The sequence below is a fragment of the Rhynchophorus ferrugineus genome, unplaced genomic scaffold, assembly GCF_030347505.1.
Source record: "Rhynchophorus ferrugineus isolate W39M unplaced genomic scaffold, kcgeb_rfMv2 rfM7, whole genome shotgun sequence".
In the NCBI taxonomy this organism is placed as follows: domain Eukaryota; kingdom Metazoa; phylum Arthropoda; class Insecta; order Coleoptera; family Curculionidae; genus Rhynchophorus; species Rhynchophorus ferrugineus.
The window spans coordinates 28,102,074-28,121,074 of record NW_027472586.1 but is presented as its reverse complement, the minus strand read 5'-3'; the positions used below and the strand labels follow the sequence as shown (position 1 = coordinate 28,121,074).

Below are 19,001 nucleotides of genomic sequence, written 5' to 3'. Positions count from 1 at the left end.
GATTTAATTTTGTAGGTTTTTCGAAAAATTTATTTAATCTAAAAAACTAGTATATATTGTTTAACATAGTTTTGGGAAATCTGAAGTTTCCATGATTCATCATCGTTGATAATTATTAATATGATATCGTTGATAATCGTTGATTTAAAATTTGCCCTATGACTTGCTGCTTTGCACTATCATTGAGTGAAAAATTACTATATCTTAATTGCTGAAAACGTATTCAACAGCTGTCATATGCAAGAATCATCATCATAAGTTTCCATAAATGTACTGATGGTCCTCAGTCGCAGATCTCTTCAAAAAAAATTAGAAGAAAGTGTAATGTCTGTAAGAATGTTACATATTAATATATAATGTGAATAGATATAGCTTGCCCCTGTATGTAGAGTTTAAATTTATCGTCATTTGTGACTGCTGACAAATCAAAATTTAAAAAAAATGGATTGCACAAACGCTATTACACAATAGAAGAAGGTATTTTCAAGGGACATTATTTTAAAATAATGATAATTTTAATAAGTGCATTTTTTACAAAATATGGCCTGAATATCCCTGTGAAAACTGGGAATAGGCAGGTGGTTTTTATGATAAAACTACTGGATTCAACTATGGTTTATTTTATTCGAGAATCCAGCTCAGAAGCTCATTAAATTGTCATTGAATAACTGCTCTTATTTTGCGGCCCTTCCACAGGTTATTAGGTAGGAAGGGGCTTCTTCCTATTTCTTGGAATATCCAAAGGAGGTTTTATTCCAACTACTTGCGGCTTTAACAGATGAATGCTCACATCAATTGCCATGAATTGTATCTTGAATTGTTATTTGGAGAATTCGAGAAGAATTAATTAATTTGTGATGCTAAATCCAAAGAAAATTCTATAACAAATCTTTCAAATGTTAATATCAAGAAGCTATTTATAGCTCTTAAAAATAATGGTCTCTAGTTAAAATGTTTTCTCTAGTTTTCTCAGTTTTAATATACCAACACGTATTACCTCATTTATCATTCCATATTCAAAAGGAAAATTGAAAAGTCCCCGGCCTACCATAGTAAAATACATCTTTTTGGCAAAAATATTATTTTTTATTCAAGATAATTCCCTTCAAGGGTGATACAATGATTATAGCGACCCTTCAACTTTTCGATACCATTTTTGTAGTACGATTTATGCTTTGCTTCAAAAGAGGCCTCAGTTTCGGCGATCACCTTTTCATTCGACGAAAATTTTTTGCCAGCGATCATTCTTTTGAGATATGAGAACAGGAAATAGTCACTGGGGGCCAGATCAGGAGTACACTGTGGGTGAGAAGGCAATTCTAAGCTTAACTCAGGGATTTTTGCCCTCGTTTTCGCTGACTTGTGACACGGTGCAATGTCTTGGTGAAGCAGCACTTTCATTTCCTTCAAATGCGGCCGTTTTTCGGCGATTTCGTCCTTCAAACGGTCCAATAATGCTATGTAATAGTCGCTGTTGATGGTCCTTCATTTTGTCAAGGTAGTCAATGAAAATTATTCCATGTGCATCCCAATATACAGACGCCATAGCCTTGTCAGCCGACTGTTGCGCTTTCCCACGCTTTGGAGCGGGTTCATCTTGTGCAGTCCACTTGGATCATTGTCAATTGGACTTCGGAGTGAAATGATTGAGCCATCTTTCATCCATTGTCACATATCGACTCAAAAATCGGGTTTATTTGAGTTGGTCATGTTCAATCACTGTTCCGAATTATCAACTCGTCGTTGTTTTGGTCAAAAGTGAGCTCGCGCAGCACCCACTTTGCAGAGAGCTTTCTCATACTCAAATATTCGTGAATGATATGACGTACACGCTCAGTTGATATCTTTAGAGTGTCTGCTATTTCACTCAATTTCAATTTACGGTCATTCTAAATAATTTTGTGGATTTTTAAATGTTTCCGTCAGTAACAGCCTCTTTTGGGCGTCCACTGCGTTCACTGTCTTCGGTGCTTATTTCACCACATCTAAACTTAATTGATTTTCCTGGGGTAGTGTCTGGAAACTCGGCATCAAGCCAAGTTTTTACTTCAACTGTGTTTTTTCCCTTCAAGAAGCAATATTTTATCAACACGCCAAATTCCTTTTTATCAATTTTTTTCACAATAACAAAAGTTGCTTTTCTCAAGATACTGTAGTTCACAAACTAATGATCCGGCAGCTGTCAAATTTATACACGCATTTTTTGAGGGTTGGGGCTAACTGAAAAACGTGTGGATTTAGTTCTAGTAGCGTCATCTATGTGTCAGGTCGAAAGTTTTTAATTGATCAGTTATGTTTATAACAGAAAGTAAGATTGTATATAGTTTGATGCCCTGAAATTGTTACAGTTCTGAAAATAATCTTACTTATGATACCTTGTTTTAAAATATAACGTTATATTTATGTGAGTAATGGCGTAGTAATTTACACTTATTATTGAGAGTTAATGCGAACTAAATTGAATAAAATGCAATTTAAAATATGTTAGTGACTGTTAGTTCTTGAGACAGTTTGCATATAGTTTTATATCTTAATATACGAACATTTACTATTTTTATTAAAATTATATGTAAGATTGATGAAATAGTCAATACAGTCAGTACTATCAAATCTAGGATCAAATTTATCTCAGTAAGAAGATAAAACATTGGTCAAGGAAAAATTGTATTAGAAGATACTAGGTAAATGTTTTCACGGCGTTTTATATGAACATTCTTAAGCTACGAGATTACCGAAAAGTACTCTAAAATTTGTTAGGGTTGCTTATATTTTGAACGAACTTAAAACTTAAACAAGCACTCCAAACCCATGCCGAAGAAACTGTTAATTAGCTAACACAGAAAAAATAAACAAACAACGACTCCGATACGTGACAAACAAATTGTTATTTTCGTCATTCCATTTAATTCAATCCCAATCGGTCCTGGGATAAGAAAGATCCCGACCGGGATACGCAAGGACATGCCGTTTTAGAAATTTAATCAAGTCGGCAACGACGGGTTCAAAATAGCTCTTCCCTATACTTTATTTTACTTTACCATCGTTCTCCCCCCTCTCGCTCCGCGGCGTATTGTTAGTCGTTCTCTATCTAGTACACACGCGTCAGTATTCCATCTCATTGCGAGTAATTTAAAACAATATTTTCCTCGGCATCAACTTGATCGACAGTCTTGACAATAACAACCAATTCCTTTGGCGCTTTTCTTCAATTTTCTTCCCGCTTTCAGACCATTAAATTGTGTTTTATTCTGTAACTCGACCGTTTTTATGTCAACAGGTGAACGTTGCCGCTTACCTATCGAGTAAACAAATAAAACGCCCTGTTGTGGGGCTCATTTTGTATTTCAATTCGTAAGTTGTTGTTTATAGAACTATTTGCAAGAATATTTTTGTTCAAGGAAAGTTCAAAAGACGTCGTGTCAATATATGGATTTTGTGCACGTTTTATTATCCTACAAGTTATTTTGATCACAGTATAAGTTGCCTTAATTTTAAGATAAAGAATACTGAATAAAGGATGATTTGTCACGCATTAGACATATAAATGCAAATTTATTAAGATCAAAATCATACGTTTTAAAATAAAGCAAGAACGTATATATTATCCAGTTAAGGAACAAAAAATAATCTTAGTCTCCTGTAACTAGCTATAAATATCCAGTAACTTATAGCAAAAAACAAAATTATAAAATCAGTTGGCTTCACGAGATCAAATAATTAAAATAACCATCATCTTAGGTCTGGTTTTCTTCAGAATCCGTGTCTTTCACAAGATGACATTCATTGCATATAATGATAGTGTGGCTTCTACAAATATTTCTATGACATGAAGTGAATTGATTCTTCGATTGTCTCCATTTTCTAGCTGGGCATATTTTACAGATTCCTCTGTATGTTATGTATTAACTAGTACTCGCTTCATCGCTTCTTAGCTTTCTTAGAAGATTTATCATTAAATATCTTCTTTGGACATACTCCTATTAGCACGTTGCCCAATTGACGTAAATATTTTCTCCTTTTTTTAATCACAACTTTATTTGCTCCTAATATTCTCATTGCATTTATTCCAACGACATCCAATAGACGAAAGAATAATGTCAACGGCCATCTATTATTCTTCCTTGAAATTATACGAGACCAATGTGGTTTTGTCAGAAAATAATTAACGACAAATAACGTTTTATCTTTTAGAAGTATTTTAATATACAAGATCTTTTCGGAAGTGAAATTATAAAAGTCACCACATATAAAACCTTGTCTGTATGATTTTCATTTGGAACAAACAAAGAACTTCAGGAACGAAGAAATCCGAACTATCCTGGCTGCGTTAGACTGGATGTATTTTGGGATGATTTCTAAGTTGGTCACTCGCCAGTCGGTAGGCTTAATGTCGATGACCGTGGAGCCCCTGTTGAACTGAAGGTCCAGTCCAGATAAACCCATAGTTGGTAAGAGAAGGCTTTCATACATATACATATATATATATATATATATATATATATATATATATATGTGTGTATTTACGGTACTTAATTTAAAGATATAGATTTTGAATTAATTAGAATACAAATATAAACTAGAAAAGAAGAAAAGAAGAAAAGAGAAAGAAATTAAGAAAGCTTAGAAAAAAAGAAAAAAACTTAGAAATTGAGCAGGTTGACATTGTATTGGTAATCGTTTCCTGATCAGGAAAAAAAAGGAAAGCTTGCTGATCACGATTTACGATAACCTAAGGCGGCTTGCTGCAATTCATTGGTATTGGTATTGGTATTGGAGTAGTATTGTACATCACAACATAAGAATCACAGGCTTTACTATGGACATTTTAGTAAAAACAATGCAAATCAGATGAAAAGCAAAGCAAACTAGCGATTTGATTTAAAGTACAAAGATAAAAATAGTTTTACAAGAGCTAAATATTCTCCATGGAACAACGGTTGCGTATATCCAATTTTCTTCAAGAGGGATGTGTTATAAAACTAAGAAATCGATGCTGTGTCTTGTGACGTGATGTAGGGTGTCAAATAAAGGTAAATATTTATATTAAAATAGGGTTAGGACAGCACTATTAGCTCTAAGCCCCTTCCAGTCATTTATTTCAGTTAAAATAGAATATATTTAAAGTAAATTAAAAGTTTATCTTAAACCCTACACTTTTCATAACTCATATGCATCGTACTTTCTAATTTTATTTTTAAACACTTTTATATCATCGATAAATGCAGTAAGTAAATGCTTAATTACCATATAAAAGAAATGGCATCACTCACTCAGCAAATTAGCTTCGCATATTTCTGAAAGAATGAGTTTACAGAATGAAAGAGGCGAGAATTGGACCTTGCTTTGGACATATAATTTTCTCCATTAAAGATCTTAAAGGGGATAGATCGCTGACTTTTCGACGATCATATTGTTAGCGTTATACTATGTTGAATATTTTACGTTCCTCGTTCTATAGACATTAAATTAATATTAAAAAGGAATGTAACTGGTTTGCTCACTTAATTACATGAATTGTTATCTAAATAGAATATCATAAAATACTGAATCAGCGCGGATATGGTTATAAAAAAAAGCATTATTATGCTAATAAAATGTATGTTTGATAACACCCAATTTCCATATCTGGTAAAATATTAAGAAATTTAAATATAATAATGTTATTATTAAACAACAAGCACATTTAGTATGTAGCAGGTTAATTGAAAAGTGACTTTCTTTTTCTTCAAAAGCGGTCGTTTTTCGGCGAGTTCGTCCTTCAAACGGTTCAATAACGCTATGTAATAGTGGTTGATTTTGGTCAAAAGTGTCTTAGAGTGTCTACTATTTCATTCAGTTTCAATTTTCATTCATTCAAAATCATTTTGTGGATTTTTTTAACGTTTTCATCGGTAACAAAATCTTTTGCACGTACACTGCGTTCGCCGCCTTCGGTGCTCATTTCGCCACGTCTAAATTTAGCATACCAATCTTTGATGACTGATTTTCCTGAGGCAGTGTCCGGAAACTCTGCATCAAGCCAAGTTTTTGCTTCAACTGTATTTTTACCTTCAAAAAGCAATATTTTATCAACACGCGAAATTACCTTTTATCCATTTTTTCCAGCATTACAAAATAACAAAAGTTGCTTCACTCAAAATGCTATCATTCACAAACTAATGATCCGACAGCTGTCAAATTTTTATACGCATCTTTTGAGTATTAGGGCTAATTAAAAAGCTTATGGATTTAATTTTAGTAGCACCATCTACGTGTCCGGCCGGGGACTTTTCAGTTTACCTGTTATATGTTTCAAATTAAAACGCAGTAAAATAGGCTCTATGTTTTTCAGTTATAATGTCCCAACCAGCGCTTATCTACCGGACCTACTCTTCTATGTGACCTATGAACTACGGTCCTCGGCATTAAACCATTCGAGAAGTTATCCGGGTCTCCCCAGCCTGTTTGCTGGCGTGGCCATAAAATGTGAATAAATTTGAAAATGAATTCGAAAGGACAGTAAATTAGTGTGTCTGTTTTATCAGAAGGTATATTCAGTTGTGAAAACAAACTGAAACAAACACGGCATATGCGAAAATTTCATCCTAATATAAATTAACAAAATTCAAGTATAACAAGAATCGTCTCTGCTCTGTTTACACGGTATTCAGATTCTCTCGAACAGCTTTCTCAGATTCATAATATAACAGTGTATAAACAATATAAGAATAAAAAATAATAGCAATGTATTTTACTCAAAGTATTGTCCATCAATAACAACTACTTTTTTTCATCATTCATGTCATTTATGGATTCCATCTCGAAAGAAAAAACAATATATCTTTTGACTCTATCCACTTATCCGTCTATCCAATCTATCTATCATCTATTTTTTCTTTATAGGAAGTAATGTTAAAAAAGTAACTTCTCATATATCGGAAGAAGTGGTAATGGTCTGGAGAATAGGGCGGCTGAGGTAGCCCTTCCCATTTTAATGTTCCCAAGTATACTCTCGACGGTTTTGCAATATGTGGTCGAGCGTTATCATGCTGAATAATAAAAATTTTCTGTCATTGCCCATATTTCGTCAATTTTTCGCGCAGTGGTATGTTCAAACGGATCAATTATAGTCAATCATTGAATCAAAATCAATTATAATGGTTTCATCGAGTAATACCTTCAAAACTTTGTCTTCAAATGACTGTCCAGAACGCTCTTTGTCTTCAGTGTTAAAATCGCCAACTTTAAAACATGGAAACCAGTGTTCATATGTTGAAATCGATGGATCATAATTGCCATAAACTTCACACAGCACCAATGGCCTTCAGCGGCCTTTTTCTTCAAAGCGAAATAAGTGGCTGAACTTTCCGCAAATGCGATTTACTCAATACAATTCAGTCATTTTAAACATATTGAAATAAATTTTTGTTCATCATTCGGTGAAATGATAAATACCGAAAAGTGAAGGCTGTCGGTGAGGATTTAATATGAAATCGGATACAAATGTTCCCAATGTGATTAGTTTACAGTAACACCATCTGTATTAAATCTTTTAAAATAATTATTAATAAGCCGTTATGTATTCATTTATTTTAAATATTAATGAATTGTCGGTTATTATTCTCTTTTAAATTTTTTTTATATTATTTTTTGCTTAAAAATATTTCCAAATATAATTTAAAATAAATTAAATAATAAATTTAGTCTTCATCTCTATATATTAATCGGCTTGGCGAAAATGTTCCCTTCCTTCTTGAGGAAAACAGGAGGATGGAGAGGCTTGAAATTTGACACGGTTAAAGATTATATGGTGGAATTATGTTTAGCGCAACCGAAACTGTATGTGTGTAGTAACCGCTAAAACCCTTTAGACCACCATGCATTCACCTACAACAAAGTCAAAGGTTGGTCAAACCAGTGCTTTTAGTTCTTGTGTGAATTCCTTCCACAAAATAGTACTGAGTATTCGGACAAACAATCTCATCGACAGCCACACATTACCACCGACCGACGCGACGAACATTCCCACAATTGGTGGTCCCAAGACGAACGACGTCCTGCTACAACTTTGATGGCAGCTGATCCCGTAAAACTCCTCACATAGGTTGGGATCCCCATCTCACAAGCAGTTGCAGGGTGATTCATTGCGTAATTGCGGGTGCTCTCCGGAACTTGCACCACATTGAGGTACGTTCCACGGCAGCTCCACTACGAGGGGATGATGTGGCGACTGCTACATGACTTTAGGCCACTACGTATTCACCAAATGTTGGCAACGTTAGTGGATTGGTACCATGCGGTTCCCGGTCATAAAGACCACCACGACGACGTGTTGCTATCTTTTTTTTTCTCTATCCCCTTGTAACTCTACTACTTCCACAGCGCCAGTGTTTTCAGTTTCCATGCGAATTCCTTCCTAAAAATAGTAATGAGTGTTCGAACAAACAATCGCATCGACAGCCACAGCACAATCGCATTCCGACCGACAAGACGAACATTCCTACAGTAGTTCGGTAGTTATGTTTTAACAATTAAGAAATGTATGATCATATAAAGTTGCATTTTATATTATTTAAAAGGACAACAAATTAATTTGTCCGTTTTATTGGAAGGTAAATTCAGCTGTAAAATAAACTGAAAGAGACACGACATATGGGAAATTTTCGTCCTAATATACATTAACAATGTTCCAGAATAATAAAAATCGTCTGTGGTCTGTTAAGTATTAAGATTTTCGCAAGCAAGTTTTTCAGATTCACAATAACATCAATCGATCTAGTTTTATCTTTTAAGAATTTCAGTTAATCTAGTGAACTCAGAACATCTAAGAAAAATTCCGCTTGCTTAAGAACTGGTAGTAATTGATAAGGTTCTGGAGACATAGAGACATCATTAGAGGTAATTGTGCAATTTATTAAGGTTTTTCTGTGATTTTTATTGGTATTAATCCATTTCAGGTTTCATTAGTAAACCTATTTCGTAACAAAGCAAAAAAAAAGCAAAGTTAAAAACATTAGTTTGTGTATCAACAACTTTAACTATGACTGTTTTAATTTTCCCTTTGTCAGTTTTTAGTACTCATGTGGGACTCAAGACTAATTAACGCTATAGAAGACAAATAAAAAATAAACTATCTGTAATGGAGAGATACCAGGATATTACTTAAAATGATAGTTTGAAATATATTTGCTGACAGAAAAAAATATAACAGCTACCATTTCAAAGATTGAATATTGGAATAAATAAGTAAAGAACGGTGCTCCTCCTACTAGTGCGATAGCCGCGGGTTTGAATCCTGCTCGGGCATAGTCGTTGTTTGTGATTATCCTAGGCAAGAGTGCAAAATTGAGGGAACCGACATGCAAAATGATCCTAGTCACGCCAGTAACCAGGCTGGGTAAGACCGGATGTGATGGGGTGATTTCTAAAGTTGATCACTCGCCAGGCATTAGGCATAATGCTGAAGACCGTGGTTCGGAGCCACGTATTCTTACGCCTTGTATATATATATATATATATATATATATATATATATATACATATATATATATACAATATATATATATATATATATACATATATATATATATATATATATATATATATATATATATATACATATATACATATATATATATACAATATATACATATATATATATACATATATATATATATATACATATATATATATATATATATATATATATATATATATATATAATTTATTTATTCAAAGTAATGGCCATTTGATCTATACATCTTGCCCATCTGTCAGACAACTGATGAATGGCATCCCAAAAAATTGTTTGTCGTTTGAGCAAAACCTTTCATCGAACCATTTTCATAAAATGCTGCTCTGCAAGCGCGTATCTCATTGATTCGAAAAGTTGATAGTTAGAGGGGGCCAATGGCCAATGTCCATCCAATTGCTTTCAATGCACCCTTAACCGGTTTTGCTTTATGAGACAACACGTTATCGTGCTCTAAAATAATTTTACCCTATCTTCTTGCCTATTCTAGAGGTTTTTCGATAAATTCATGATTCAAATTGATCATTTGTTATCAGTCGTCATCACTATTAACTGTTTCAAGAGTTCACGCCAATCACAGAGCAATGTCTTGTGACCGAAACGATTTGGCTTTTAAGTCGATCGGCCAGCTTCGCAATGATAACCATGATTTTTTGTCCTTAGACATTTTTATCACCCGTCACTGTTCGACCAACACCACCTTTGGAACAGCATTTCACAGAGGATTTTTCAATTTTCCATTTGCCTGTCATTCAATTGATGCGGGACCCATTTTTTGGATTTTGACCGTTACTCGTAATTAGTCGCTAATCGTTTATTGGGCCAGATTTAACGCTTCTGTCAATTGTTTTTGAATTTAAGTTGGGTCTTCAACCAATAACTCTTGTTGCACATCTTCAAAGTTTTTCGATCTACCAGAACGTTCTTGTTTAACATATCGAAATCACTACTATTGAATTTTCAAACGATGATTTTGAGCGGATTTTTACTTTTGATTAAGCAAGAAAAGTAATGCGTGCCGCAAAGGCACGTTTTCAGGCGCGAAACTTTACAATTTCAAGGAGTTATAAATCTATGACGGTGTTATTTTCGCAAAATATAACATGTATAGATATGAAGCTTGATGTCAGTAGAATAATCTGGACATGTGCCTAGTGACAACTGTTAGAATAACCGCTAATAACTTTCCGGTATATGTGGTATTTGCTAGTAACAGGTTAATCGAAAAATCCCTGGCCTGGAACATAGATGGCGCTACTAAAATTAAATCGAATTATTTTTTTAGTTAGCCCTAACCCTCAAAAGATGCGTGTATAAATTTGAAGTACAACCATCAAGAATTGGTATGCTTGGACATGGTGAAATCAGCACCGAAGGCGGGGAACGCAGTGGACGGGCAAAACAGTTTGTTACCGATGAAAACGTTAAAAAAATCCACAAAATGATTTTGAATGACTGGAAACTGAATGAAATAGTAGACACTCTAAAGATAATATTTGGGTATGAGAAAGCTCTGTGTAAATTGGGTGCCGAGCTTGCTTTTGACCAAAAACAACAACGAGTTGATGATTTGGAGCAGTGTTTGAAGATGATCAAGCGTAATAAACTCGAGGTTTTGCGTCGATATATGACAGTGAATGAAACATGGGTCCATCGTTTCACTCTGAAGTCCAGTCGACTGTCACCTGAGCGAAATGTACACTATGAACCCGCTCCAAAGCGTAGGAGAACGCAACAATTGGCTGGCAAGCTTATTGCGTCTATATTTTGGGATAGGCATGGAATAATTTTCATAGACTACCTTGAAAATGGAAGGACCATCAACAGCGATTATTACATAGCGCTATTGGGCCAAAAGGACCAAATCGCTGGAAAACAGCTGCATTTGAAGAAAAAGAATACGCGGCTTCACCAAGACAATGCACAGTGTCAAAAATCCGTGAATTGGGCTTCGAATTGCTTCCTCGTTCACCGTATTCTCCCAAACTGGGTCCCAGTGACTACTTTCTGTTCTGATATCTCAAAAAAATGCTCGCCTGAAAAATATTTTTGTCGAATAAAGATGTGATCGACGAATTGAGGTTTATTTTGAAGCAAAGGACAAATCGTACTATAAAAATGTTATCGAAAAGTTGGATGATCGTTATAATTAGTGTATCACCCTGGAAGGGAATTATGTTGAATAGAAAAACTAATTTTGCCAAAAAAATATATATTACTATGGTAGGCAGGGGACTTTTCAATTAGCCTGTTTTATCTGCAATAAATATAAAGAAAACCCAAAACCTTTAAATGACACCTTTTACTTTCAGATACACCGCTAACGTTATAAATATTGTAATCGCTATCACTAATATTTTAATTTTAAACAAAACGTAGTATCATTCAAAAATTTACTCAAAGAATTACTCTACGCCCATATTGGCAAGAATGAGAATATATCGAAGTAAAGATGCGTGTGCCGACGGAGTAAATACAATCGACTGAATGGTATTATGTATAGTAATGGGAGAGGATGCTTAACATATTTTACCAAACCAGCATACTTAGCATTATCTACTAGATACAGCATCATTTTTAAGTACCATTTGTACAATTTTATACCCAAATCACCAACAATTAATAGTTTTTAAGGATTAAAATTGGACGGACATTTTGCCTTTCAGTAATAATAACTAATTGCAGTTAGATTTGAAGATCATTAGCAACTAGATAAACTGGGTTTTCATACCTTTATTAATTATTCCTATTAATTACCAGCTAAAACTTATTGAGAACTAATATTTCTAAAGTTCGATCAAGTGGCCCAAATTTGCCAGTTTAATTAAATCTGATTGATGCAAGACGCCAATCAACGTAAATGTTTGAGTTTATTTCTAATTAATTAGCTCTTCAGTTACAGCTCTTAAGTACACCTCTACTAACGTAAGTTGGTAAAATAATTTAAGATATTTGGATCTATTCCATTAACTTGATATACTCGACTTGCGTTGCAATGCCACGTAAAGCAAAATAGTGTTTCATTGTAAAACACGAAGTTGTATAATATAATAGTACCTTATAAATATTTACTTCATTTGAATTAAACATATTTACCAATTTACACCTAATTTATCACTATCTTTTAATTATGTAAACAAATATAGTGTATTCTTCAGTTATTTTGTAAACATGTATTGTTGACTGTTGGAATTTGGATAATTAAAATTTGAATTAAAGTATTTTTTACACTAAAGAATTTTTACTATACTGTTAATGCCTGTACAATAAAATTCTTTATTTTAAACTTCTAAATAAGTAATTTCAGAATGGTTCTTCCATTCTTGAATTGACACAGTTGTTTTGAGAAGACCTTCCTTTAAACTCCTTTGATTTATTACTATTGTTTTCTTTTTAAATGTCATAAGAAGAAAGAAGAAGACAATAGCTATTGAATCGAGTTTATTTATTCTATTATTGTGGTTTTCGGAGAAATAAAAATTATCGTCTGTATAGTCCTTTTGAGCCTCCATTGATCACAGTAATGGCAATGCTTCCCCTTTACGTTTCTCTTTTAATGTTAATATGTATCTGACGGAAACACCTACAATATAAAACAAAACAGGTTATACATCCAAGTGGTTTTTTATATTACGTGGAATTGTAACACATTCTTTGTACGGCATGTAGATATTTATTTCTATTTGATTGATGTGGCTTCAAACAAAATATATTTTAAATTTAAAATTCATGTTATAAAATATTTTTGGGAAATACATACTGTATTACAGTATGTATTAATACCGTACTTGTCTCGCTTTTGTACTAACACGAGTACAACAGAACAGTAGTAATAAATTAATTTGTAAATTAAAGTTGCACTAAGCTAACCTAATGTAAGATGTAATGAATAAAAAAGGTTTTATAAAATACAAGGAAAACACGCGAGCGATCGACATAGAGACCATTCTAGAAAACATTTGGTTTTACCTAGTTTGGTTACCGGTATTGGAATTTGGATAATTAAAATTCGAATTAAAGTATTTTTTACACTAAAGAATTTTTACTATACTGTTAATGCCTGTACAAGACAATTCTTTATTTTAAACTTTTAAATAAGTAATTTAAGAACGGTTCTTGCATTCTTGAATTGACACAGTTGTTTTGAGAAGACCTTCCTTTAAACTCCTTTGATTTATTACTATTGTTTTCTTTTTAAATGTCATAAGAAGAAAGAAGAAGACAATAGCTATTGAATCGAGTTTATTTATTCTATTATTGTGGTTTTCGGAGAAATAAAAATTATCGTCTTTATAGCCCTTTTGAGCCTCCATTGATCACAGTAATGGCGATGCTTCCCCTTTACGTTTCTCTTTTAATTGAAAAATCTCAGACCTGGCACATAGATGGCGCTACTAGAATTAAATACATATTTTTTTTAGTTAGCCCTAACCCTCAAAAGATGCGTGTATAAATTTGACAGCTGTCGGATCATTAGTTTGTGAATTATAGCATTTTGAGTGAAACAACTTTTGTTATTGTGCAAAAATGGATAAGAAGGAATTTCGTGTGTTGATAGATTATTGCGTTTTGAAGGGAAAAAATACAGTTGAAACAAAAACTTGATGGCTTGATGCCGAGTTTCCGGACACTGTCCTAGGAAAATCAACCATAAAGGATTAGTATACTAAGTTTAGACGTGGTGAAATAAGCACCGAAGACGGTGAACACAGTGGAAGACCAAAAGAGGTTGTTACCGACGAAAACGTTAAAGAAATCCACAAAATTATCTTAAATGACCGTAAATTGAAATTGAATGAAATATCAGACACTCTAATTATATCGAGTGAATGTGTACAGCATATCACTTACGAATATTTGGGCATGAGAAAGCTCTTTTTCACCAAAAACAACAAGTTGATGTTTCGGAGCAGTGTTTGCAGATGATCAAGCCTAATAAACCCGAGTTTTTGCATCGATATGTAACGATAGATGAAATAAGGCTCACTTGGAAGTCCAATCGACAGTCATCTGTGTAGACTGCAGACGATGAACCCGCTTCAAAGCGTGGGAAAAGGTAATAGTCGGCTGGGAAGGTTATGGCGTCTGTATTTTAGGATGCCATGGAATAATTTTCATTGACTACCTCGAAAAAGGAAGGACCATCAACAGCGACTATTACATAGTGTTATTGGGCCATTTGAAGGACGAAATCTCCGAAAAACGGCCGCATTTGAAGAAAAAGAAACTGCTGCTTCACCTAGACGATGCACCGTGTCACAAGTCAGTGAAAACAATGGCAAAAATCCATGAATTGGGCTTCGAATTGCTTCCTCATCCACCGTATTCTCCGGGCCAGGTGCCCTGGCGACTATTTTCTGTTCTGAGACAAACATTTACTTTAATATACTAGTTTATTATATGGAAAGAAGATGAGACTTGTTGAACGGCAATATGAAATGACACTTTTATCTATTTTTATTTATTAGAAAACAGACTTAACTCTCCTAGTTTAATGATCGTCGAAATGGCACTGTTTCTATAAAATTTTTTATGGCATATCTTGTATGCAGTGGTTTCCCAATAGTTCTAATATTCTACGGATTATATTCTACTTATCGATGGCAATCCTTCTTTGGTGGTCGTTCACTTTGAATTACAAGCCTTTGTCCAGATTGAAGCAGACTATGTTAGTTCACAGCAACTTCAATATGCCTTTAGTGGACTTAAAACCTAAGCTATGAGATTTGTGCCGAAAATCCACATAGAATTGATATTTTTTACTTGTAATAGTTTATGACTAGGCGTCTTTGAGTATCTTCAACCCACATTTAGCGACCTTATAGCTTTAGCTGCCACATTTTTGCTCGAATTCACTCAACTATACCAAAGAATGCTTCGAATACTGCTGAATTAGCCATCATCCAATATCAGCCTGTCTTGTTTTCTTGATAATTAATTTGATTTCCGTTAACTGAATGAATTCAAATGGGAAGAGCCTTACCAACTCCTATTACTGCCCCAGTTATCAAATATGTAAGAAATAAAACAACAAAACTTAAAAAAGTATATGAAAAATTTGTGATATATTCAACAGTTTAATGGAAAACATAATTAATTATTATTTTTAATATAAAAAGACACATAACGGACTTTTTTCTCGGCTTGATAGCAGAAGAAGTGACGTCTGAACTTTCCCGGAAATATAGCTGCCGAAAAAGCTGTACGATTTCTTATCGGGTGGGTTTAATGTCGGGCCAGGAGACCGATAGTCGTCTGCAGCGTCGATGCACCAGCTCGTTGGCGGCGTTCTCACCGAGACGCTCCAGTGTGCTTCTGACGGCGACACGAAACGGGTCACAGGAACGAGCTGGGCGTCGAGACGCTCGACGTCGGCCAACACGGACCGACTTTTGGCGCGCGCCCTTTCAAACAATTCATGTAGGTAAAGTGTCGGGCGGAATAAAAAAAACTATTCGTTCGTTGAATTTTGTGCGAACAAAAATTGTTATACTGAAGCTGATTGGACAAAAGTTCGACAGGAATCTTTTTTTGTATAGAGCACGAATACAAGGTAACTGTGTCTTTTTGTAACACCATCTTTCTAATGTTAAGTTTATAATTTTTGCAAATAAATAGTAAAAAGTTTTAATAATGAAAAAATTGTCATACAACACTCATGTCAACGCGTTCTCCATCTTGAGACTTCATTCAGCTATAAAAGCGGCAACGTTATATTAAAAAGTGAAATTGAAACCGGATTTCGAATGTATTGTATTACATATTAAACTTCAGAAACTTATAAATATTGAAACCTACTAATATTTAATTTTTGTAAAAAGTAGTAAGAGTTTTTGTTAAAGTTTTAATTAATTAAAAAAAATCTTGTTATTCAATACTCATATTACTACATTCTGCATCTTGAGACTTCATTCATTCATAAAAGCTGTATTGTTATATGCAATAATGAATGTATAATACTACATATTGAATATACAGAAACTTGATATAAGCGGAAAAAAGTTATATATAGTTCTTACTGACTTATGAAGGAATTATTGCTGTGACAAAAAAATTGATATTAATTTAAACATTTGACCATTTATCAGTTCAAATATCTCTAATAATTAAGCTATGTGGCTAAAAATTTGTTCAAATTTGTTATACTAAAGCTGATTGTTCAGAACCAGTAGAACAAAAGTTCGACAGGAATTTTTCTTACATAGAGAATTAATTTAAGGTAACAGCGTTTTTATAAAAGGTCCTTTCTAATATTAAAATTTAAATTTTTGCCAAAAGTAGTAAGAGATTTTATTAAAGAAGAAATTGTTACTCAGTACTCATGTGAGTACGTTCTGCACCTTGAGACTTCATTCATTGTTACAAATTGAATATACAGAAACTTAATATAAGCGAAAAAATAAGTTCTTGCTTACTTATGAAGGAATTATTGCTGTGACAAAAAAATTTATATTAATTTAAACATTTGACCATTTATTAGTTCAAATATCTCTAATAATTAAACTATGTGGCTAAAAATTGGTTCAAATTTGTTATACTAGAGCTGATTGTTCAGAACCAGTAGAACAAAAGTTCGACAGGAATTTTTCTTACATAGAGAATTAATTTAAGTTAACAGCGTTTTTGATAAAACGTCCTTTGTAATATTAAAATGTTAATTTTTGCAAAAAGTAGTAAGAGGTTTTATTAAAGAATAAATTGTTATTCAGTACTCATGTCAGTACGTTCTGCATCTTGAGACTTCATTCATTCATAAAAGCTGTAACGTTATATTCAATAATGAATGTATAATGTTACATAATGAATATACAGAAACTTAATATAAGCGGAAACAAATAGTTCTTGCTGACTTATGAAGGAATTATTGCTGTGACAAAAAAATTGTTATTAATTTAAACATTTGACCATTTATTAGTTCAAATATCTCTAATAATCAAGCTATGTGGCTAAAAATTGGTTCAAATTTATTATACTAGAGCCGATTGTTCAGAACCAGTAGAACAAAAGTTCGACAGGAATTTTTCTTACATAGAGAATTAATTTAAGTTAACAGCGTTTTTGATAAAACGTCCTTTCTAATATTAATATGTTAATTTTTGCAAAAAGTAGTAAGAGGTTTTATTAAAGAATAAATTGTTATTCAGTACTCATGTCAGTACATTCTGCATCTTGAGACTTCATTCATTCATAAAAGCTGTAACGTTATATTCAATAATGAATATATAATGTTACATAATGAATATACAGAAACTTAATATAAGCGGAAAAAAATAGTTCTTGCTGACTTATGAAGGAATTATTGCTGTGACAAAAAAATTGTTATTAATTTAAACATTTGACCATTTATTAGTTAAAATATCTCTAATAATCAAGCTATGTGGCTAAAAATTGATTCAAATTTGCTATACTAGAGCTGATTGTTCAGAACCAGTAGAACAAAAGTTCGACAGGAATTTTTCTTACATAGAGAATTAATTTAAGGTAACAGCGTTTTTAATAAAACGTCCTTTCTAATATTAAAATTTTAATTTTTGCAAAAAGTAGTAAGAGGTTTTGTTAAAGAAGAAATTGTTACTCAGTACTCAGTCAGTACGTTCTGCATCTTGAGACTTCATTCATTCATAAAAGCTGTAACGTTATATTCAATAATGAATGTATAATGTTACATATTGAATATACAGAAACTTAAAATAAGCGGAAAAAAATAGTTCTTGCTGATTTATGAAGGAATTATTGCTATGACAAAAAATTGATATTAATTTAAACATTTGACCATTTATTAGTTCAAATATCTTGATTAAGCTATGTGGGTAAAAATTGATTTCGATTTGTTATACTAAAGCTGATTGTTCAAAAACGGTTGAACAAAAATTCGACAGGATTTTTTTCTTCTGTAGAGAATTAATATGAGGTAACAGTGCCATTGATTTGACAAATAGTTGAAGTTGGTATAAATTTCGCTAATAGTTAAAATATTTTTACTAAGCTATATAGGTAAAATTTATTATGTTAACTCTAATTTTGACTAAAAATAATGACTAACTATGAAAGGACTAACTTTTTCAATATTACTGATAACAGTATTTTTTATATTTATGTTAAATCATGACTATCAGATACTCTGAATGAATTTATGTAGTAATTAAAGGACTACAATAAAAATATGATCTATTAATGATTATTGTGGGAATATATTTTGTGTGAAAAGTGTACACATTTGTGCTCTTTATATATGTCCATTTTAAATTTTTTAAAGCTATAGAATAAGATAATTGCTTTTACAAAAAAAAATCTATGACTCTACTTATCATATATTGATTCAGTTATATAAATAAATGTTGGTTATTAATTATACAAATATTATAATTAATACCTAATTTAAAAAAGATAATATATCAATGTCACATAAATGTCTGATGATATTCATAATTCATTAATATAATATAACTTTGTAAAAGTAAAAATACTGAAGCAAAACTAAGATATATGA

The 19,001-nt window shown here is 32.7% G+C and overlaps 1 protein-coding gene across 2 annotated transcripts in view; it reads left to right on the top strand.

Annotated features, from left to right (window-relative positions):
• Positions 1–15,817: 15,817 nt before the first annotated feature.
• Oamb (Octopamine receptor in mushroom bodies) overlaps positions 15,818–19,001 on the top strand; it is a 342,242-nt gene continuing 339,058 nt past the window's right edge. For both annotated transcript variants that reach the window (XM_076409535.1, XM_076409536.1), the window contains exon 1: positions 15,818–16,064. The gene's annotated coding sequence lies outside the window, so the exon portion shown is untranslated. The remainder of the gene's footprint in view (positions 16,065–19,001) is intronic.